Raw genomic sequence first — 25354 nt, 5'->3', positions numbered from 1 at the left:
TTCATGACTTTAAATAGATAATAATTAAAAAGGATTTTCTTTTGAATTTTTGAAAAGAAAATCCTTTTTAATTTTAAAGCAGATTAAATTCATTTTTGTGCAGTAATATTTTTGAAAGTTATCGCTGGAAATAGACAAAAATCAGCTTAATTTTTAATTAATTAAAACCTCAAAAAAATCGCCTCGAGGTGTACATTTTAGGTATTATGGGCCGAATTTGTTAGTTGTAGGTGAGACGGTTTAAAAAGTAGAACGCAACACATGCATATCCATCCCTCTTTGTTATTAGTAAAGATAGATTCAAACTGGCGAAACCGTTATACATATAAAAAAAATAATCAAGAATAAATTCCATTCTACTTTATAATTTATACTTTTTAAATCAAACGGATTTTATTAATAGTTCATTAGGAAATGACTTCTCTTTTGCAGAGGATTTAAATGACAATGTTCATAATAAATAATTTTTGTATTTATATTTAAAATGAAATAATAACTTGAGGAAATACTTTCGAACTACAGTATTCGCTACTAAAATATAAAGATAGAATTGGAATAGCATAATCAGCAATATGACATACTGACTCTAAAATATCACCAAAAAAAATAGAAAATACCGGAGTGAGAATAGGTTACGTTTCTTGGTTTGCAAAAGCTTAATTCTGTGAGGAAATTCTTCCATGTTAAAATAACATACAATTAATATATTTTTCACTTGATTTTTTTCTACCAATTTTAGAAATTTTATCTTTACATAGAAAATATATAGCTTTTATATAAAAATAAACAAATAAATGGTGATAAAAAATAAAGTTGGTTTGTATACTATTTTGAACTCTGAGTGCTAACCTTTTCCCTCATCAATTAAATCTTTGACATCGGAATCGAAACACCTCTTCAGCCCTTACATTTTGCCACTTCTCGATCTACATCACCTTCTCACGGAAAAGGCACTTCCCACTAGCCAACCAACATTCCCGCTAAACTGAATGGAAGCGACTGCATGCAAATCGCATGCACTCAACCCGATGACTTTAATCCAATTATGCCACTAAATGCGAGACCTCCTCCCCCACAACTTCCAAAAGCAGCAGCAGCACAGCCCGCCAAGCTTTATCGGAGAGTAGTAATTTGTTTACTTCTTAACAACCAGTATCATCGTTTTAGTTATACATGTGGATCCAATTTGAGCGAAGAGCTTTCCAGCAGATTCTCTCTCCCTATAGCTCGGCAGAAGGAATAAAATTACCAAACTGAACTGGGCTTAATTCTCGCAGAAAGGTCCGAATCTTCCTTAGCAGGTCCTGGCCCCCTGGAAAAGCAATTCTGCAGAAATCAATCCGATACTGTGGGCCTTAAATCCTTCATATGGGCACGGGCCATGGGGGAGTATCCATCTTGAGAGAGGGCGCATGTGACCCATTTAGAACGCGGGGGTCTTAATTCCGATCTTGCAGACGAAACTTAAGAGGGAGAAAGTGCACTTAATGGCCCACTGCGGCGCATCACGTGGTCTGTCGCACTTCATTTCGATAGATGTCACGTGGCGATTTCTCATTGGCTCCCTCCCTTCGTCCTTTCTGTCCACCTCACATCCCCTCCTCCACCCCTCTTCCCTGGCCTCCCATCGGGATTTCCAAATGAAGTTGGGTTTATTTGAGATGCGATACGGTTGTGGGGATTTGTACAGACGGTGGTTTTTCTTAGGTTTCCCTTCTCCGATATTTATAGAAGGAGGGTTCTTAGTTATATCTAGAAGTCAAGATCTAGAAGTTAATTGTTGTTGAGTAATAGCCATGTTTGACACTTCTATTGTTATTATGAGGTGTGTTATTTTCTATCTCAAGTATAAATATTATAAATTCTGATTAAATAGAAAATATCCATATTTAAGAATAAAATAAAAGGATACTCAGGCAAAGCTTTACTTGGCTCCAGAATGCTATTTGCTATTATTTTCGAAATAATAGCAAAAACTTTTAAACAACTTTTGATCTTATGAACAACAAATAACTTTTGATCTTATGAAGAAAGCAATGTTTAAAGAGACTTCAATTATTAGTATGTTATAAAGCATTCATTCATTTGATCAGTTTGAAACTACATTAAAGATAATTAATCAAATCATTGAGAGGACTAATCATACTAATGTAACTTATCTTTAGACAGAATACAGAGTTGAAAATTCGTTTTGAAATCTCCTTTCTTTTCAAAATCTCTTTTGCTGACAGATAAGTATGTAAAAATGATAGCATTGTTTTTTGCCAGAAATAAATTAATAAATATTAGTGTCTGTTTATTCATATTTGGAAACCTTATTTAAGACTATACTATTGAAGAATAGGGTTTGACACGACAACTTTTATTTGAAAATATTTTTAACAACAAATCAATTGGTAAAACTCTATACAGAATATGTAGAAAATTATGATTCACTATTAGTTAATTGACTAATGCTTTAGCAATATTGATAGAACACCAAAAAATAAGCTAAAATTCTTTCACATTTACTAGCTTCTTACTTTAATCTTTTGTATAATAAGCATGTTAATAACTTTCGCAATTTAAAATATTTGTTCTTAAAGGATCAGCTGCGAAATAACCTGAAGTGTCAAATAGAAACCCGTTTTGTAGAAATAAATTTCCAAACCAGTAGCAGCAATATTATTATTGTAAGAAATTTGAATTAATCTATTATATATTTAATTAGGTTAGAGTTACAAAATAGTTATTTTTTACCTTGTCTTTGAATTCTAATTAAAATTTTCAAAACTTAAATAAGAATTATTCGATTATGAATCGCATGATTAAGCAGACGCAATTTTAATCCTAATGTATGCTCATTAAAAACCGTATTTTATAATAGAGAATTGAGTATTTTTATCTGAAATTACTTCAAAAAGTTAAATGCACAGAAATACTAATTATTCGAAAGGCAAAGGATTGCAAAGATTAAGATAATTTACTCAAGAAAAGGGTTTTGGAACAAAAAATGTCCTTTGTTTATCAAAAATTATTTTAACTTATTTAACTTAATTGAATTAACAAATTCACAAATCTATTTCTTCGTCAAGCTCTAAAATTACAATTTGCTGAAATAATGCTAATTTAATTCATTATGGAATCCAAAACCTATTTTTCTAATTATTAACGAAAGGAAGTTGAAAATTATTCTCTTTATCGACCCTTGTTTTCAGCATAAAATTATCTTAGATTAACTTTAAAAATTGAATTTGTTATCGTGAAAAATTATTTCAACCAATGATCTCCTTCAACGCTGAGAGAGATATTAAATGACTTGCCGACATTATTTTTTCTTCTTTAATTAATATTTTACTGCTGTTGAAAGATATCTAAAGCATTTAACGACATTTCATGATTTTTCCAGTTTATTCCAAAAATCGTTTGAGATAAAATATTATATTAAAAATGAGAATTTTCGCATAAATATAAGCAATCCTGTTCCGTACAAGTGCAAAATTCATCAGTTGAGATTAACCTTCAAAAATCATCAGAGACTGTTCCAGCAGTTATTTCTCTCCCTGCGTATAAGTTTGTATTGCAGTTAAGTTCTAGGTTTATAAAGCTTCATTCCCTTTATATATATATATATATATATATATATATATATATATATATTTGTAGATGATCAGAAACCTTTTTGAATGTTTTGATAATCTCATGTGTAACGAATAGGTTTATTTTAAGGTGAGACAGTGGCATTTTATTAGGCATTTTTGCGAATTTTTCCCATAGAGTTTTGAAAGTGTTTATTTATATGTATTATAATATACGTAAGTCAAATTTCTTTTTTTTTTTAATTTGAAGCGAAATATTATTATTTTTTAATTAAAAGATGCATAATTGGTTAAAATTTAAAAATATTCCAGGCGACTCAATTTTTAATTTTCTCTGTAATTTTTTTCCATATTACCTAATATAAATTTATTTAGAATAAAACTGAGTATGATTTTGTAAATCCAATAAATTGCTAAATTTTTAGAAATATTTTTATGCACACTTACTGAATTTTCATATTTTTTTATTTTTTTTCGGAGCTAAAGTTGACTTTTAACTATCTTAAAAATCCTCGGAATATAAATCGCATACTTTGCTTTCTTTTAAAGTTTAATAAAAATCTTCATTAACGATTCTATTCTTCAAAAATTAAGACTCCTGGAAAGTTTCAAAGATATTTAAATCCAATAACAATATCATTTTGAGGAAAATAATTGAAATGGGCTCTTTTAATTTTGTCCTTTGAAATATTCATTTTCATGAACAATATATCTTATAACGCCATTTCAGTTGAATATAAACATATATTTTTGTGAGAAAACGATAAAAATAAAATTTCATGCTTTTGTGGATTTTTGTTTATTTCAAAATCCACTGTCCCCTAAGATAGAAAGACAAGAAAATACAAACCCAAAAAGGGTGAATGTGAGAGAAATGTTATGATTTTATAACAATAAGGAGGAGAGTAAGATTCATGCTTCTTCACAATATACCCATTTTAAAGATATGCTGATTGATTCTGAAATTAAAGAACAAATATTAAGCATGGGTCCGGTATGCAGAAACTATTTTTTTTTTTTTTAGTCGGGCATAAAGACGAAAGCAAAGGGTAACAAATGTAGATGGCTCATTTTATAACTAACTATAACATTTTATAACTAACAAAAGCATGCGATAAGTGTATAATACACATTTTAAATAACGCAAATCTAAAATATTGTTACAATGCAGTTGCATCTATAAAACCAATCAAATTTTGCACAGCACGATATATACAATGGAAGAAAGGATACAGTATTAATAACAAGACTTTGGAATTTTTAAAATAAATGTTCAAATGACTTGAATTATGAGAGCATTGTATGTTGCTTCATAGTATTCACAGTATTGTAAATTTTTATTCCATTAATCATGATTGCAATCGTCATCAAATGTATTCTTTTCGTTTAGTTCTGTATCCTGTTTTGGCAAACAGACCCCATCTTTTTTGCATTTTCGACTCTATGTTGTATTGTACAAATATTCTACTTTTATACTGTTGATATAATTTTAAAGTCTGTGCTCTGATTTCAGAATCAACCAGTATTTCCAATTTCATTTTTAATATAAAAGTTAAACCCCCGGGGGAGGACACTCGAAACGAGGATGAAATGCTTCCGGTATGGTGGTTGGATCTTGCCACCTTAATGGGCACGTAAATAGGTGGGAGATCTGGTTCCTCCCATCGATGACGGAACGTACTTCCTTCGGGAAGGGTTGTACCTTGGCCGGTGATGGCCCTTAGGATTCAACCACAGTTACCACCATTGTTTATGTGGCGGTGGTCTGGTTCAGTATTCTTTATCCGTGTGCCTTTGGGCGGGTCGGAGAGTCAGTGATATGACTTGATATAAAAGTTGATGTTTTCATGTGTGCTGTCATTGCCATAAAGCATATATTAATAATAAGGTGTATAAAAGAATGATTACGGTCTCAAACCTTTCAATTATAGCACTCTTTTGATTTACCTTCGTGTTAAGATTTCCAACCAATTCTATGATGTGAAAATTTGGAGAAAGGTTGCTAACTCAAGTATCTTTCGGAATAGCTCCCTATGGTTCAATACTAAAAATTCCGTTTCTACTAATAATAAAGCAGAATATGTGCATAGTTCTGTATGAATATGTATGTTGGAGCACAACATGATAGGCTTTTTGAACTAGAACTAACAAATTTAACACGAATATACTTTGGGGGAAACAGTTAATCTCAGAACGATTTTTTTTAATTTAATTAATTAATAATTATGAAATGCATACCTGCCAAAAATAATATAACGGAAGAAGTTTTTTTCTACTTTAAAATTCTAGAAATTATCATTTTAACGATACCAATTTAATAGTCATACAAAATTTTCCTAACTTTCGGTAATTTTTAAGCATTATTAGTTGCCTATGAAATTCAAACTCTTTTCATTGTTTCATCAAATATTTCATTACATGATTTTCTTACATTAGTATAAACTAAGAAAGGAGGAATCCGTGTAACATTTATGTAGTTTACGTGACAAATAAGAAAATGTAATTACAGTACCCCCAAAGATGAAAGATGTGTGAACCGAGAAATTGCTCTTTTAAGCACTGTGATGGAACTTATTTCTCTGGGTATAGTTCACATTCACAATAAAAGAATGTGTTAGTCTATTAAAATATTAAGCTTTAATTTCTGTCAAATTTGGTGCTTAAAAATATTTTCTTAAAGGAATCACGAATATATATATATATATATATATATTTAAATTCTAATTAATTTCCTAATTTTTGTCACAATTTAGCCCATATTAACTTCATTCTAAAATGTCTTTTTATTTCCTCATCCAATTCCACCTTTTTTTATTTAATTAATTCTACACGCGCTCTATAAAACTGCTGCATTCAGCAGGTTCTCACGCTCCAAGTGAAGTGATAAAAATCCTTAACGTTTTCAATATTATTTTAAAAGTACCTAAATTTCAGTTTCCTAAGTCCCCACGTGTCAAAGAAATGCCTATCAAAATCTCATTGTAAAACCAATGAAGGGAAAACCTTTGGTCTCTTCTGGTCTTGTGTCGTGATGTACGTAGACGTATCTTTTACCTCTTTTTATCTGTACAAATTATGTCTCCCGGGATTAAATAAATCGAAGTTTTAAAATTCACAAAAGTTTCTTCTCTTCGGTCACGCAACTGCTTAAATATGTTTACATATATATCAATCACACAATCAAAATGATCAAAATCACACAAAATAATCAAAATCACACAATCAAATGTTGATCCAGATGGTTGATCCAAAAGTGACAAGCTAGAAATAAACCTCATCTATCTGCAAATTTAGCAGTCAATTCAATAAGGTTGAAATATAAAGTGTTTTAATATTAAGATATTTAAAAAAAAAGAGTGTATATTTTACCTGTTTCAAAAGTGAATATTTTATTTTCGCTACACTAGAGAATATTTCGAAGTTTAGATCGATTTTTAAAAATCATTGCTCACTTTGCTACTTACTATCTCCAGTTTGAAAATAACCGAAATCAAGGGAAAAGTATTGCCATTTTTATATTCATATAATGCTTTTTAATTACTAAACAGTTTGCAAACTACGGATTCAAAAAACTTGATCTAATTATTTATCAATGAAAAGAATAGACAGAAATAATAATAAAAATAACACATTCACAAATAAAATTGACAAAATTATTTGTCTGACAGTTTTCAAGAAAATAATGAAATAAGAATGAAAATTCTCTAAAGCTTTTAATAATTAAATTTGTACATAAAATAAAAATTTCCCTTGTTTATATTACGAATTGTCTGCTTTTATTTTTATCAAATCTAAAATTTTGATCCTCAAATACACGCTTTTCCTAACGAATCCAACGTAAACAAACATTTTCTAAAAAAAGAATCTGAACAAAATGTATTTCTGCCGTATCCATGGCAGTGGAAAAATCTGCATGAAAAAGTCCCCATTCTTTATCTCAGTAGATCCATGTAAACAATAAAGATTTTGTTAGGGCTTTGTAAAACATCCGATGTATATCAGGGGCATCGTAAAAAACCTGCTTATGTGAAATTCTCGGGCTCTTTCTGTGAGAAGAAAGGATTCTAGACAAGAAATAAACTCGTGGCGCCAGACTTGAAACAAAAATTTAGTTGTTATTAGCTTCCGACCGAAAAGAAAAATCACTGAGGTTGAAAATTTTGGCAATAAATAAATAAATGATGTTTTACAGGAGAGAGAGAGATAAAGCGGAGAGTATATGTTAAAGGAATATTGATAGAACTAGTGGTCTATTTTCTTAGTAAAAAAGAAGTATTGAAAAGGCAACGGTATTAAAAGTTAAAAAGCTATTTTTTCAAAAAATTAAGAAAAAATTAACGTTTTAGCATAATAAGTTCAAAAATATCAAAGCACAAATTTTTATACTATCTTATACGAGGGGTGATCCAAAAATAAGTTTACAAGGCAGAGGGAAAATGCTTTATTAACAATAGACACAGGATACAAATGGTAATTAAGAGACATATGTTCCGGTCGCTTCTCTACATAATCACCAAACTTATTGAGGAATTTATGACACCCCTGAACCAATTTGTTTCACCCGTCTTGGTAATAATCAGGTCCTCGGCTATTGAGCTTGTTCTCGGCACCTTTTTGAACATCACCCTCTGATATGAACTTTATTTCGGATAAGTGATTCTTCAATGCCGGGAAAAGGAAAAAGTCACTTGGAGTCAAATCGGGGCTGTACGGGAGGTGGCTCCAGATCTCCCACCTAAACATTTCCTTCAATCTTTCTGCCCACTTCAAAGGAACGACAGCATTTCGCCACCTGTTGTCTACTCATTGCTTTGCTCCCGTACACTTCAACGATTTGCCTGTGAATGTCCGATGGGGACACATTCTTGGCCCATATAAATCGTATCACGTGTCACACCTCTGACGATCCTGCAGAGGTATACGCCCCATCCAAATTTTTAAATTAGAATCCTCATATTTCGTCCCCCTCTCTAAAAATGAAATCGGAGTAGGACTTTAAGTAAATCTTAACTAATTATATAAAATACTTTTGCACTAACATGATCCAGCAGCTGGTCAATAATCATAATTATTCAAATATATTACAGTAGTTATAAAAATACTTATTAACAAAAATATCATTAAACCTTTAAAGTATTTGAAACTATATTTTAAAATTAATGACTGAAAAAAGAAATCGAAATATACATTATATGCGATTATTTCAGAATTAATTAACCCTAAAAATATGAGTTGTAATCCTATCAGCAAGCTTATTCCCTGCCTGACAAGATCAATAGAATATATATTGATTTTATATTTTTTTAATGTACCGAAATTTTCATACAAATAATGTATCACATTTCTTATTTAAATGTTTTTAGTGATTTAAATTATTAATATATTAACATTTCCATATAGAAAATAGCAAAATTGCATTGAAATTTTCCAAATTATTTTTTTAAATTTATTATTTTAGACAGTGTTGGGAAAGTCCAAGATTTGATTGCCTTACTTTCTTCACGAGGATCGATGAAAATAGAACTTTTTTAAGGAATAAAGAAATTCAAATTTTAATAACTGTATAAATTTTAATTGTAAAAGAAGGAGAGTTACTTGTGAAAGAAAGCGGAAATATACTTTTTCCATCTTCTGATTCTCACACCGTACCAACATATGGCGCCAAAACATGCATGTGTGTTATCATAATAAATAATCAGTCATGAAAGTACCAAATTCTTTGTAGTTAGCGATAACTATTTTTAAAAAATAATGTAAAATAACATTAAGACTTCTCATTTATTTAATATTTTTTTATTAAATTACCAAACTACGATCAAATCGAAAAAGTTAGCTCTATTACTTACGTCTAATTTTGCAAAATAATTAATTTAATGAATAATTCTTTAAATTCATTTTTCATGAAAAAAATATATGGAATGCTTACTCAAACCACGACCTAAAAATTTATTTCTAAATTCGCATGCTTCCATTTAGAAGCATGTTTTACAAAAGTATATGTTTTTTAGTTAATATATGTCAAATTGCTGAAGAAAATAATGAAAACTAGATTTTTATACGGTACTGTTAGTCATATTTAGCCAAATATTATTAGAACACTAGCATTTTAAAGAAGAAATCTGCTGATCTAGTTATGAAGCCTTGAATTTCATTATTTATGTTAATCAACTCCCGCCTTGATGTAATTTTTGGTAGATTTTTCTGTAGAAAACAACTGAAATGGTTTAAAAATCGCTTAATTTAAATCATTAAATTGGTGATATTCAAAACTTTATAACTTAGTTAATTTTTAGCATAGAAAGGTAGAACTAATTTTGTTTAAGATGTTAATATAACAAGAGTATTTCACTAAATATGATTAAAAGGAACCAAGGACTGTTTTAAAATTAAGGCAGCTCTTTTACATTATTGACTCAAATAATATATACATTTTTACTTCATTTAAAATATTTCTCTAACTAAAAATATATGCGTACACCTAAAGATTTAAATATTAGCTATGAGGGAGCCATTGGAATGGACAGATTGCAAATATTAAACCTCCTGTAAGAATGAAAAATGCAAAGCTTCTTAAGAATTTTTACATCAATTGAATTGTCATATTTCTATTTTGTTATTGACATTTTACTAATATTTTATGAAAATGTCTTGGAAAAAAAATACTTTTTACCAAAATTTTTTAAAAAATGCTTTTAAAGTCAGAAAAATTAGTAATCTAGCAATGGGATATTTTATCATATAATAAAAACGAAGAATGGCAAAAAATATTGAAAATTTTAATTGACATGCTATTTTTTAAAAAAAATAAAATTTCCTTTAACAATCCCACATTAAAAATTTAAAAATCTGAATATCAATCGAAATTTTAAAGTTATGAAATATGAATATATTTTCAATTTTAAATAATGAACACTAAGTTAATTATTTTAGAAATAAGTAATGATTCCGATATGAACTGTAAAATAAAATGACACTTTTTAATTCCATTTTATATTTTATGTATGTAAATATAAACAATCAAAGAAGAGCACAGCACTTTGCCACGTATTTTATAATGGAAAAGAAAAAAAAAAAAAGAAGCGTCCATATTCTCCGAAACGCGCGACAAAATTAACTTCGATTACTTTTTATTAACGTGCAAACGATCAGAGGAGAAGTTCTATGCGAGACAAATAAAAAGAAAACTAATAATCGGTTATGCTGCTAGCACACTTCGCAATAATGATTAAAGATATCGTTTGACACGAACGCGACATCGATAAACAGTTGTGGGAATAGAATCGATGACGAATGGAACGCGAAATCGATGTTAAATAGAAATGGATAAAAAAAAATGCAGAAGATTCATGGGATGTATACAGAAAAGGGAAAATGTCCTTAATGTCTAGCAAAGTATTCAATAAAGTACAATTCAATTTATGGTCGCGGAATCATACATCCATAACATAATGTAACCTGACGCTAGGTGTATGGCGTAGCTTTGGCGTTACTATAGCAACGGCTCATTTCCGCTAATAACCGTTGCTCAGCAACGACGGTCGAAACCATTCAAGAAATGCCAGGTAGGAAAGAAGCTAAACAGAAGAGAACGGTTTAAAATTTCCAACTTTTTTCGCGTTGCTTACTTTTTTTTATTATTACTTAGAGAATGACAGGAAAAAGATAGAAGTGAGTTTTTTTTATCTTGGCTTTTACAATGAAATAAAAGTTCGGAGCCGCTAAGAAAGAATTTTTGCGATTTTCTCCAAGAAAATAGTTGCAGATACTTTCTTCGAAAAAGGGGACTTCAAAGTTTTTCCAACTGAAAAATCGTGGGAATACCTGAACTCAAAAGAGTCCTCCCATCTGTAAGAAAAGTTTTTTCTAGAATAACGTCCAGAAATTCCTTCGTATATTTTGTAAAACTATTATAAAGACAAATATTTACTGAAGTAAAATATTTCACGGAAGAGGAGGATCCAAAAGGATAGAAATGTTCGCACTAAAAAATTATCAAAGCAGAAAACCAAGCAGAAAATCCAATTTTCAGCGCTTTTAGTCAAATACTTTCACCTTTTTTTTCTTTAAAGTTTCTTTTTATATCTTTTCAAAGCAATCGTATGCAAGTATTTAATAAAACATTAATTGGTTAATCTTTCAAAAATGTAGCGAAACGAAGTAAAAAAAAAACTGATTCCAGGAATGGGAGGAATGTGCTGTTTTCAAATTAAGATTTAATATGAAACTTTGTAAAAAATATTTTAAATACGTATTATAATTTTAGAAATGCGAACAGAGCTACAAGTTTTTTTTATTTATGTATGAAAATAAGTTTTTTTTTTCATAAGTTGTTTTTATATTTAAATACATAATTTTTCTTATGCATAAACAAATGAATTACTAAAAAGATAGATAAAGAATTTTGCTTTATAGGAGTAATCGTTAATTCGATGGTTTAATCTATAGCAAACCATGCATACAAATATGTCATCACAACATTTTCAGATTTTATTGATTTAAAAAAACGCATTTACATTTTCTCGTATATGAGATATAGAGGAATACTCTTCAAAAAAAAATTGAACTCGAGGTTTTGAAGTTTTAAACTTTTTTCAGTTCAATAAATATATTTTTGTAAAATATATTTATCGAACTGGACCTCCCGTCTATCTATCTATAACAAAGGTAACTCAAAAACGTTTTGAACTAGGTAGACGAAATTTAGTATGCGATCTTCAGGTCAAATTTACAGATTTTTATCAGATTTTGAGAAAATTCCTTCAAATCCTTTGAGTCTGTCTATACGGTTCTCTGAATAAAAATTAATACAATAACTACAAAAAGAAAAGAGTTAGATATATAAAATTTGGTACATAGATATAATATCTGCAATGTAGACATCTAACAAGTTTTGAACCAAGAAAATCAAAAAAAAAAAAAAAAAAAAAAAAAAAAATGGTTGAACATCTGTCTGTCTATACTTTCATAAACATGCGAACGCGTAACTCAAAAATGCAATGACATAAATATATGAAATTTGGTATGTTATTTTTTGGTTATGTTAACCACAACATAAATACCAAAATAACTATAGATCTGTGTAAAATTTTTGTTTCAATCCAGAGGAAACATTCATCTGAAGCACAAATTCGCTTTTCGGATGCTATTAACAGCATGAAAGGGTGTAATAGCCAAAAAAATATCGCCAAGGATCACAGGATAGAACCCATAAAAATATTAAATTCACACCAAAAGTCAGTGTATCATGATTATTGTACACCAATGCCAGGCCATGCATTTTCTGGAATAACACCTTTATTACAGAGTATACAAAAAGTTTTGAGGTTTGATTTGAAAGTTTTTTTCATAATTAAATCACTACTGCTGATTTTAATTATGTTTGTCTTCTGTTTTATGAAACTTAACGAGCTCCAATAATAAAATTTGCATCCAAACTGCAGATATCTGTCAAATTTTGAACAGAACGTCTGTAAAAAGTATGTCTGTATGTCCGTCAAAATCTATTGAAACAAGACAACTCCGAAACACAGAGAGCTATTGATGAAGTTAGTTTGAAGATTTTACATTAGAATTATATACCAGCATCAAATTTTGACCTCATATTAATAAAAATTGATTGTTTTTTAGTTTTTATATTTGTGTTTATAAAAATGCAATTATTGGAAATCAATCCCCCACCCCACCCCCAAAAAATCATTGTCCTCTGAAGGTTTACATGAAACCTTACACCAATGGTAAAAGCGATAATAACTAAAATCCACACTTGATTTACTGCTTTCTAGTATGAAATACGTATCACCGTATTGTGTTAGTATACAGAAAGCCGCAAAGTATATTCCTTTGGTTTTAAATAATTTCCTGATATATATACAATTTGTATTGAAATTTTATTAAACAGGTTGAAAGATAAAGAATTGTCTGCATTTTCAAATTATTAAATATCTCTTTTTATGCAGTCAATTAATGAAAGGCATCAAGTATGTATATGAATCAGTTTGGTTTATATTTCATTCGAATTGTACTTTAAAATGGGAAAAAAACTACAACAGTAATTTTATTCCTTTATGTACTTGAATTAGAAATGCAAAACAAACCTCTAACTGTATACTTAAGTTGAAACATTCGTTTTTCGAATTTAAATTAAAATAAACTGCTAATTTGATTTGAACAATATGATAATTAATTATGTTAGGAGAAAACCTTTGAAAAAATTCAGAAAAATTTTAATTAGAAAAGATTCTATCCAAAACTTTTGGAGTTCTATGTAAATACATGTTACATAGAAGGAAATGACTGCAAACATTATCAGTAAATACTTTTCTATCAGTTAGAATTCTCAAATGGAAAAAATACCCAACCCTATTTTAAAAGTATTAATTTACAATTTTGATTGAAATTTTAAGGGTCAATTTTCGAAAAAAAGCGATAAAATTAATTTTCAAAAATAGTCTATCTTAATGATGACTTATCGTTGGCTAAATTAAGGAGTTAACATTCATGAAATAAATGGCACTGGAAAATTCAGATTTAATAATTGAAACTAAGTGTGAAAATTTAACTTTCACCAATTACTTTTTTTTTTTTTTTGAAAATCAACTATTAAGATACAGTATTAAATCGTTAAATAACACTTTTGGAATAGGAGTTTTTTTCTGGGTATTCTGATTGATGAAAAAGTTAGACAGTTTTCGACAACCCGGGTTTTTTTTTCAACAAAACCGAATCCTTCGAAAAAAGTAATGCATATATCAGTTCACAGTTTTTACCATTTATTCCCTTCTATAGCCTGCATTAAGTGGAATTCCAAAACTTTTGTTTAAATTCTGTATGAAAAATATTTCGCAACATTTGCACTTTTTTCTAAAATTTATTCCTTTCCTACTTATGGCATTACTATATCATACTCAGCTTAAATTAAAACACATTACTTGCTTAAAATTTAAATTACCAAATGCTATATTTTTCATATATAACATTATGTAACCTTTTCAAAAATCACAAAATATAAAAGAATTTTATATAAGTTACAAGATATGAAAACAAAACAAAACAAAACAAAAAATCAAGATGATTGCATTCCACTGTCAAATGTTCTATGAAAAGAGTTATTGTAAACTTATATGTGTTTACATGAACAAAGTATCATTGTTATTTCGTTTACATTTCGCTGAGTGATTAATTTTCATAATACTGCACGAGCTTTTTATGCGTGTTTACTGGTTTAATAAACGTTATTTTAATATCTAGTAATATTTTAACTAACATTTTAAAATTTGTTGCATAGTCTCTTCTCAGATAAGAATGCTAGGATGAAAAAATGAGTTTGGGAATGAATTCAGAATGTGTATTTTGTTTGAAAAGAATAGTTAATAATCATATGTTTATATTATTTTCTTTAGAAAAGTAAACAAATCAGAGGTATGCATAATTAAAGATCAGTAACAATTGGAACCCAGGGTAATTTAAAGTTCGAAGTTGTAGGTTGTGTTCTTACCACATTGCAACCTTAATCACTGGCAAATAAAAATAAAAAATATTGTAGAATTCCACAATACATGACATTGGGAAATGAAAGAGAATTTTTTTGCTGTATTATTACTTTAAATTCGTTAATTCTTTGCTTGTCACGTACAGCTGATCTTAAGCCCTCACTACTGAACCTTTTTAAAAGCATGCGATAAGAGACAGTGCTGGATAATCCTTATTTCCTCCATTCAAAGCATTAAATGCTTCGAATGCTTGGGTTAAATGTATTAATAACATAGAACGTCTTTTTTTTTTTTGTGCATGACATTTTGTCATTTCAAAACTAGCAATAATAGGCTGTCTAATTGAAATTACCCTCTGTACAGTAGCCCATGACAGTGACGATTCCCTTTTCTATTTATATCTTCCCACGAGACTAAATAAGTTCCTCAAGATCGACATTGTCGGTTTTTAAGTCGAAATTATCTATTCGAAACAATGCGAAGCTTTATCATAGAATTAAGTTCGATTTATAATCAATTTTGATACTGTATGGTGGATATTTCGAGAAGCTGATTATTTTGAAATGCGGTTATACTTTGTGGAGAGAATATTCTATTATCCACACTTTCAAGCCACATCAGCATGAAAACATATGAAGAGCGATTTAATCTACATCAAAGCAAAAGCAAGGAAATTCGCAATTCTGCTTAACTCAAAAATTGGTATCTTTTGAAAATTTCTCAAAATATTCATCATCCCTTATATCTATCTCCTTTGAAAGCTAGCTATCATCCAGAATAATTCCGTGAATCATTTGTTACAGAACAAAAAATATCCATCTTTTACTATGAAAGAGCCAGAATGCAAAGATAGAATCTTGATTTCAGAGTTGTGAGCGCATTTGACATTCAGTTCTAAATTAGATTTCTCATGTGTGAGTCATATTTATGAATTATTCTGACATTAGTGTGGTGTGAAAGTTCAAAGGATGTAACGTCTTATATTCTGTATCCATCATTTTACCAACAGTCCCAGCTAATAATGTAACCAATATATTCATTTCTTATAGCTTCATGCAATTTCAAAACTGGCCATTCATTTAGCTCGGTTTATTAAACATAAATATAACACAGAATATAGTATATAAATAGCATAAATAAAATATTTAATACAATCGTTTGTCGCATGTGTTAAAATCTATTAATTTCAGAATATTTATTTTAATGATTGCTTTGATAAATCATATCTACTAAAAATGCTTGTTTATTTTCCTTATTTAAAATGCATAAATATAATCTTTCATAGGAAGAAAAAATTGAAAAGAAATTAAAAATCTAAATTAAGATATGTCATAACGTATCAATATATATCATAATAAGTTTAGTTATCGATAATTATTGTTAAAATATTGATAATTACATTTTAAAATATCATATAGAACAATGGCATAAAAATAATAAAACCTTTACTAGATTTTACTTTATTAGATCTTACTTTCTTTAAAGAAAGATTTACTTCGATAAGAATTTAAAAATAGTAAAACCTGTTCTCTATATCTTTAATTGAAAATTTACTACAAAAAATATTTTAAAAAAGATATGGAAAAAATCGTCTGTCAATTTTTTATAGCTTTTCAAAATATTTTACGGAAAAAAATTAAATTTAAAGTCTGATTTTTTTTCGTTAATTAGATACAAATACTACGATAAAATTTCATTGCACATAAAGATCTCCAAAGTTTTTACAACTAACCATTTTTCTCATCATAACCTACCGAAACTTATTCGGTTTGATTTCAGAAACGAATCCAAAATCGTTCGAAAGTATCACATTTGAAACCAAAGCAGATAAAGCTTAAAGCTCTGCATTCATAATGCATGTCGTTGCCAGATTAGAAGTGCGTGAATTGATGAAGCGTTTTGGGGACATTTATTGGAAAAGGGGAGGCACGGGACGTCTCACCGGTGATTAATTGGACATACTTTTACCTCTGACATGCGAACGCTTTGACACTTTAGAGGACTTCTAGGTGGGTTGTTTCGTCGCTGGAAAACGTAACTTAGGATTCAGATTATTAATGAAACTGGGTCAAAAGAATTGCATTCTGGAATAGTAAAACATGATTAATATACTAAAAAATCAGGATTGATATTTAAAATTTTTCATTTCAATGTATTTAAAGCATTTTTAAGAATTCTTAGTCTAGCAATTTTCATTATTAATTATGTTTTGAAATTTTAATGCTTTATTCATAAGATTTGATTTAATGAATAAGTTTCTTAAAAAGGTTTGTGATTATTTATGTATTAAGAAGGAAAGAAATTTTTGTCAAAATAAAATCATGGAAGCATGACGCTCTGCTAGAGACGATAAAGTAAAATAGAATTTCAACTATTAAAATTTATTTTCATTCTTTAAATATAAATAAGTAAAAATTCCTTTCTTGATATATTGTGGTTTAATTTTATTATAGTACTGTTTTAGTGCTTCATACTCTTACATTTTAGTTTGAAGTATATATTTTTTTACAATGAAGAATTTTTATAGCAGAATACCCTGTTATAAAAAGGTTTATCATAACATCGTAACATTTCCAGAGGTATAAATTTCCATTTTTCTTCTGCTTCTTTACATAGTCTATCAATCATGGAGGGTTTGAACTTAGAAAGAGCTTTTTTTTTCCAAATGACCAAAAATAAAACAGTCCTAAGAGGAAATTTAATGGACTTTGTCCAAATATATAAATATATATATATACAATATCTTTAACAGTTATCATTTTTTCAAGGTATGATTCGAAGTCCTAGCTTTCTTTAACATCACACTGAGAATTATTGAGATAAAAAAGTAGTTTCTTTAGATATCGAGCGTCAAATTTTCTTTTAATAGTATGCAGAGTTGATTTCCGATAGCAAATAGATCGATGTTTCTATAATGTTAATGTTTTGATATGGTTGTTTATGTTTATGTTAATGTAACATTTTGTTATGTTCGTTAAATTGTATTATTTTGTTATGTTCGTTAAATTGTATTATTTTGTAATGTTTGAGTTAAGTTTTGTATTAAATAGTTTTCATATTGGTTCTACAAAATACTCTGCGTAGAGCCACATGTTTCGACAAGAAGCGGTAGGTACTATATTTTTAATTTTTTTTTAAGTTGTGAATCGGGGATTTAAATTTTATTTACTTTTACTACATGTGTATTTAATTGATTTCTGCGTTGGGGTATCTTCTTTCGTTACCAGCGGTTTCACTTTGGGAATATTTGAAAAGTACCTATCTTTTTTGGTGTATTCATTTGGAGGCTTCTTTTCATGATAAAGTGATGATTGATTTTTATTTCCCTTTTTATTTAAAAAGGTTGCTTATTTTGCACATAGAAATTTTAATGCCATGCATTTTACGACGATTCTGAATTATTGAATAAAAAGTTTTATCTTCGGAAATTGCAAATATATATATTCTTCAATCCATTACAATTTTGCATGCGACTTTTTAAAATAAGAATAAATCTAAAAGGAGCAGAGAATAATTCTGATTTTAAACAATAAGGTTTGCTAAAAATTATTATTCCAAAACAAGATGCTTTTTGGAAATCGTTTTAAAAATATATAAATATCCTTTCCATTTAAAGTCAATACAGAAAAATACGTCTTATAACCACAACCTAAATGAGAAAATATTTATAAAAAAAATCACCAGAAACAATAAAACACTCTCAATATCAGACAACAACCAGATTATTTTCTTTGATCACTCGAATTGAGGGGGCACAAACGGGATGCGCCATTTTACAATACCCAGTTTTGCTTCCCAAAATGTGCATGCACTGCACTCGAATGATGGTTCCTTTCCACTCTTATTGGCACTCATAACAATAAAAATAAAAAGAACTTGAGAACAAAAGAGGAAAAAATGTAATATCGCGTGTAAGCAGCCCTGAATGAATGATCAATTCGTGTTTATTGCATCTCCGCACGCAAGGGACATCCACTGAAACGCTGGGCATTTTATTATTTAACCGTTTGCATCTAGTTTTTCCATTGTTTTGTTTTTTGAAAGAGTTTTGATATGAAATAAAAATGGATTTCGGCCAGGCATTCTAAACAATTTCGGGAGCATATTGGGAAGGGAGTGGAAGGTTAGAGGTAGATATCTGCAGGGCAGTTACCATTCTCACTTTTTTTTATCGTTTGTTCGATGCTGTTGAGTAAAGTGGCTCCCTCTTATTTCCTATCTCTCATATGTTTGTATGAAGGATTACTGAAAAAGAAATCTCTCAAATTATAAACGACTGTCAACAATAGGAAGTTAAAATTTGCAACCAATATAAAAAGAAGATAAAAATGTTGTTTAAATAATTCGCCCTTATGATCCCCTTTCGTCACATGCGCAACATTCATGTGACAGTCCATTCCATTCTTATTTCAGACATTTCTCTATGCGTACCTTCATTTCCTTCGCTAGACAGGGCTTACAATATTTCCCAAAAAAAATGAAGATACAAAATGTAACTGCAGAAGATTTTGACAAACCGTTTGCCGATCTTACAAGGTGCTGTCGAACAAGGATCAATGGCTGTGGAATGGAACAGAATATGCTTTTTTGGAATGGAATGTAATATACTTTTCATCGTCTTATGAGAAAGGGATTACTGTTGGATAATTAATAAGTGACTAAGAGAAATGATATAGGGTAAAATCAACCAAAAAAAGTCACCTAGTGTATTTATTATATACAAATAAGTTCATCCAGTGCTTTAAGTATTAAAAATTTACTTTAAATTGATTCGTACATTCCGTTAAGTTTTTCTCGCTACCGTTGTTTACAAGATAGTTATAAATATTTGCAATGAGTGTATCTGTTTTGAATAGTACTGTATTTTTATTTTCTTATTGATGAAGCATATCAGACATAAATGAACAATAATTTTCTTTTAATTGGTACTCCAAATTTTGTTTGATTTCCCACGTTTCAGAATTCTTTAAATTTTAAATTTTTTTTAAACCCAACTTCTGGAGTTTTGTATATCTGTTTGCGTGTGGTCATCATGTATGTGAAAACAACGGCTCAAAAGTAAAACAAATTGGACCAATGAAATTTAATTCCTGGGTTTTATCACAAAATTTTAAATTCATATGAAAATTTATCAAAACCAGTGTATCTGTAAATATATAAACAAGGTGACTCAAAATTTCACTGAGAAATTTTGTACGTAATTCTTCCTAAACAACTGCACATATCAATCGAATTCGAGAACCTATTGGTAAAAGAGTCAGATACTGTTTTTGATGGTTATTTTTCTTCTAATAATAAATAAAAGATTAAGAAAATATTTTTTTTCTTAGCTTACATTTTATTTTTCTATGATATAAATGAATATGTAAAGATATGGAGCCTTATAAATTTAGATCATCAAATATTTGAAAAGAACTAAGGTTGCATTTTGCAATAGTACTTTAAGATGTTCAGACCAAATCCTTAACCGAGATATAGAGACATACAATTTTGATATAGACTATGGAAAATTCCAAAATTTCATTGAGGTTGACAATATTCTCGTCGGTGGTATGAACTCCATTGATGTATGTGAATTGCATTTTTTATCCAATAAGATCATATATTCCATTCTTTTTTTTTCAATAAATGTAAAAAAATATTTCCACATAAAGCAATTTGACATTTACCTTAACAGAAGCGCGCAAATGATATAGATGGTTAAATAGTAAAATAGGTTTAGTATTCCAACAAAAATTGGAACTGATTAATAATTATGTTTGTGTTAGCTTTAAAAATAATAATAAATCAGACAGAAAGAGTACGAACCGAAGTAAATTTGATGTCTCTATTATCTGAATTTTAAGATGTAAAAATATTTGAGTGCGGTAATTTCTTCAGAAGTTATGATTGAAAAACTTATAATAATCCGATCCCCATTTCTTTCCTTTTGGAGCCTCTTAGAAATTTTAACAGTTTATTTGATCTTTCTAGGTATTAAGAGACATGTGTGCCAAATTTCATTCAAATCCCTCCGTGAGTGTGGATTTATATAAGAATTTTAAGAAAGACGACTTTCAAATATACGTACATATATATATATATATATATAATGATATCTTTAAATTTAAATCCTAATTAATCTCCTAATTTTTATCTTAAATTAGTCTAACTTCATTCTAAAATGTTCTCTTATTTCCTGATCTAATTCTTATTTTCTTGTTTAATTATTTCTAACACGCCCTTAACAAAACTACTGAATCCGTCGTTCCCACGCCATGAACAAAGAGATAAAAATCCTTAACACCTGCACATCTTTGTAAAAAGATACCTAAGATTCTCTTATCTAAATCGACACTTGGCAGATTTCGTAACCTCGTAACCTCGGCAGATCAGAACCTCGTAGTAAAATTACTGAAGGGAAAATATATGTTATTTTACTCTTGTATCGTGATGTAAACAGACGCCATTTTGTTATCACTTCTCTCTTGTACAAATGATGACACCTGTGGTGAAAAAAATGTCAGTTAAATTCCAAAAGTCTCTTTTTTTTGTCTATGCATCTGCAAAATTAGGTTTTTATGTTTATGTTACTTGTTTATAAATATAGATTTGAAAAACATCAACCATATCTACCTATTTTGCAAAACAAATGTCAAATTTCTGTTCTTGTCCCTATATAGATGGTCATCCAATAAATCCCGAAAGTTAGATCTCATTTCTAGACCATTGCGACCATAGCGATTTTGTTGTGCAACAGTTATATAGACCCTTGCATAGAAAAATAGGTAATGCTTAACAACTGTCTATTCAAGAATGAAAAGACTTTATTTTTGAAAACGAGCCTTATTTACCACATTTTATAAGGTAACTGAAATATTACTCTATTTAGAAATTGTCCTTTCTTGAACCTGCTCCACCACACTCTAAAGGGTATCCTATTCCTCATTTTGTTAAGGAGAACGTCATTCGGCTTTACCTCGAAGAAACTTTTTATGTCTTCCGTAACAATTTGGTTTCAAAAGCACACTATTTTGCTCCTATTTCTCTTTACTTAGCACTCTATTTCGAACCAATCACCTTACCGGTACTCATACCTCACAATATTTATTTTCAGAACCAAATGACTTTCTGTTCATTTAGCAGCACCAAGTCAGACGCCGGAATCTCTTCAATCTATGAATTCATCTTTGCTTTCCTTTGAAAACCGAAAACAGAAGAACGAAAAAAAGCGAGGAACTTCGAAAAGACGGGAAGTTTGTTTTTCACACAAACACACACACACACACAAATTCCCCTTTGTGTGCGTGCTCGCTTCCAATTTTCGAAAACCTAATCTTTTCTCCAAAGAACACGCACTTTTCCACATTCGAATCGGAACAATAAATGCGTTTACCATTCATAAAAGAGAAGGGAAAAGGGATTCGCACCGGAGGACGGATCTCTTTGATGTTGGGGCCGAGGCGAATCCGAACGGGAGGCGGCAGAAATCAAAAGAGGAAATGAAAATTACGTGCAGTCGATTTTTCGGGGGCAGAATTAATTAAGAAATGAAAATAAAGCAAAGAAAAGCAATTTAATTACGATATGATGGTGGAGTGTAAATGAATTAATGCGTGCCTTTTCAGGCTCTGTTCTGCACAGGCCGAGCTTATTTATAAATCTTGGCGGAAGGGAGGTGTAAAATTTATAAGGAAATCGAGTCTACAATGGAAGAATGTGCGCACTGCACATGTAAAACGGGAAAACTAACATTTTTATTCGACTGACTTTGTTCGAACGTATAGAATTTCAGAAAATACCTGTAACAGCTCATGTGAAATGAAATATTGTAATGTGCTACAAAAAAATTAAAATTGCAAAATATTCAATTCGTACCATACCATTCACTATTTATATGTCGACAATATATAATTAAGAATTCAAAGTCTTTAATGTTTTTGTTTATTTCTTTCATGACTTCTGTTCCTGCTGTTGTTTTAATTTTGTGAAATCATGCTCATGTGTTATAGATAAAATGACCTGCATCTATTCAAATCTTGAACTTAATACACAACTGATGATAGAAAAGGCCAGTTTTTTCAAATAAATATGCTTATGATTATTACATTTCATATTTCAAATAAATATGTGTATGATTATTATATTTACGATTCTAATTCCCTCATTAATAATTTTGTTTTATGTAATTCTTATTTTCACTTTAGAAATTTAATTATATATTATTTTATCTTATGAAATTCTGGACCAAACATAAGAAATTTTATTTTATTTTATTCATAATCCTAATCCATACATTAGAAATGCAATATTATTTTATTTTATATAATTCTAGTTTACTTATTAAAAGTTTAATTAGGTTTAGTTTTATTTAAAGTACTGATTATTTAATTTGACTACTATTTAGGCCAAAATCACTCGCAACTGCTAAAATTATTGGAATAAGCCATCTTAATCCTGTTAAATTTTAATTTATAATATAAATATTACCTTAATTAGCTGGTAGTTCGAGTTCTATTCTTGATTATTTAATAAATATGTAAACCAATGTATAGAAAAATCTTTTGACATGAAAGAATTAAATGCAATCAATATAAAATAAGCAAAACAATGTCTTGTTGAATTTTCACAATTCATAATTTTAAGTGAAAAACTGACAAATACGTTGGTTCGACAATTTTCTTTCCATGTTATACTAGAGTGTTAACACTTCAAAAGAAAATCTGTTTTATACTGAAAAAGTTTGTGTCAGAAACAAACAGAGTGTGAGATATTATATCCACTGACACTGCGATTTATATTTCTGCATTTAGTTTGCATTTGAATGTCATCTGTTTCTTTAGTTTAACCTGAGAATGTCTCAGACATTAGTTGACTCCATTAAATTCTCATTCTGCAGATTATTCGAGTTCAGACAACTCAAAATATTGTAAAACTGAGTTTTTCTTTTAAAAATAAGGAAAATTTCCTATCCCCTCAATATGTCGAAAGCAACCCGAGTTCTAAACGAGTTGATATGCAAAATGAGATCCTGCTTTCCTAATGGTTACTCAGCTGCTCGTACATCCTTTTAAGAGTTTTCACGAAACCACACTATCTCTCAAATTCATACGGACAAGCGTCTCTAATTAAGAAAGCTCTCGCCATGAGTATTCAATCATACCTAACGAAAGAGGAAAGACATTTTACAGCGATATCCAGACGTCTAGGACATCCTTCATGGTTTTTTCAGTGGATATTTTCAGGCAATTCAATACTGATTAATTATAATGGCTGAAGAATTCATTTGAAAATTAATCTATATTTACTCATGTGAAGAAATAAGGGAATATCTACAGCATTTCTGTAGTATTGCACGGCGTCTATGAGTGAAATTAGAATGCTTTGTTGCTGTTATTTCGTCAACTAAATCAATAAGTGGTCTTTCTGCTAATCGCATTTTGCCTAACCAGAATCACACAATTTTTTATACCCATGTTATATATATAATCTTTGAGTGAATAACTTTTTTAAAAGCTGGTATTAAGCAATTAAAAGCCTTTTTAAAATTTTAAAAAAAAATGTAATTTGAGAAATAATTATTATGAAAATGGAAATGTCTCTGAAATTTTTCATTTGCTTTCAATTTGGTATCCTGCTTTCAATTAAATATATTATTAGAATGTTTTTTTTGCACTTTATAAGGTCTCGACCCTCACAAATTCTTAATAATTACTTGCATTAATCAAGTGGTACTTTTACAAAACCTTATAAATTGAAAATAAAAGGTAATTACTCTTATATAGCTAAAAAAATAAATATCAAAAATTCAATGTATTTATTTTCATTTACAAAGGTGTCAAAAATTAAATTATTAACATTTAATGTTGGATAAGAAATATACGACTTGAATGTCAAATGAAATTTCGGTGCTTTATAAATTATAGATTTTTAAAGAAATATTTATAAATGAAAGAAAACAAAAAAAAAATTAAAAACAATCGAAAATGTGAAATGTGATAAATTTTAAATAAAAATTTAATGGACAAAGAAAAAATAGCTATTTCTTGGGACGTACAGAATGTGAAAATAACAGACTTATAATTGACCTGAAACAACCTGCAACATTTTAAATAATAAATATTGCGAAAAAATTATTGAGTACAAAAAAAAAAAAAAAAAAACTTTGACTGACTAAAAGAAAAGAAAAACAATTAGGTTTGATTAGAGAAAAAAACAATTAGGTAAAAATACGAGTTCGAATATTTTATCATGTAAGATGCTTTTGTATTCAAATGAATTGTTAAATGTTTATATTCGATTTTAATT

The sequence above is a fragment of the Argiope bruennichi genome, chromosome 9 (genome assembly GCF_947563725.1).
Source record: "Argiope bruennichi chromosome 9, qqArgBrue1.1, whole genome shotgun sequence".
Classification (NCBI taxonomy): domain Eukaryota; kingdom Metazoa; phylum Arthropoda; class Arachnida; order Araneae; family Araneidae; genus Argiope; species Argiope bruennichi.
This window is presented reverse-complemented; position numbering follows the sequence as displayed.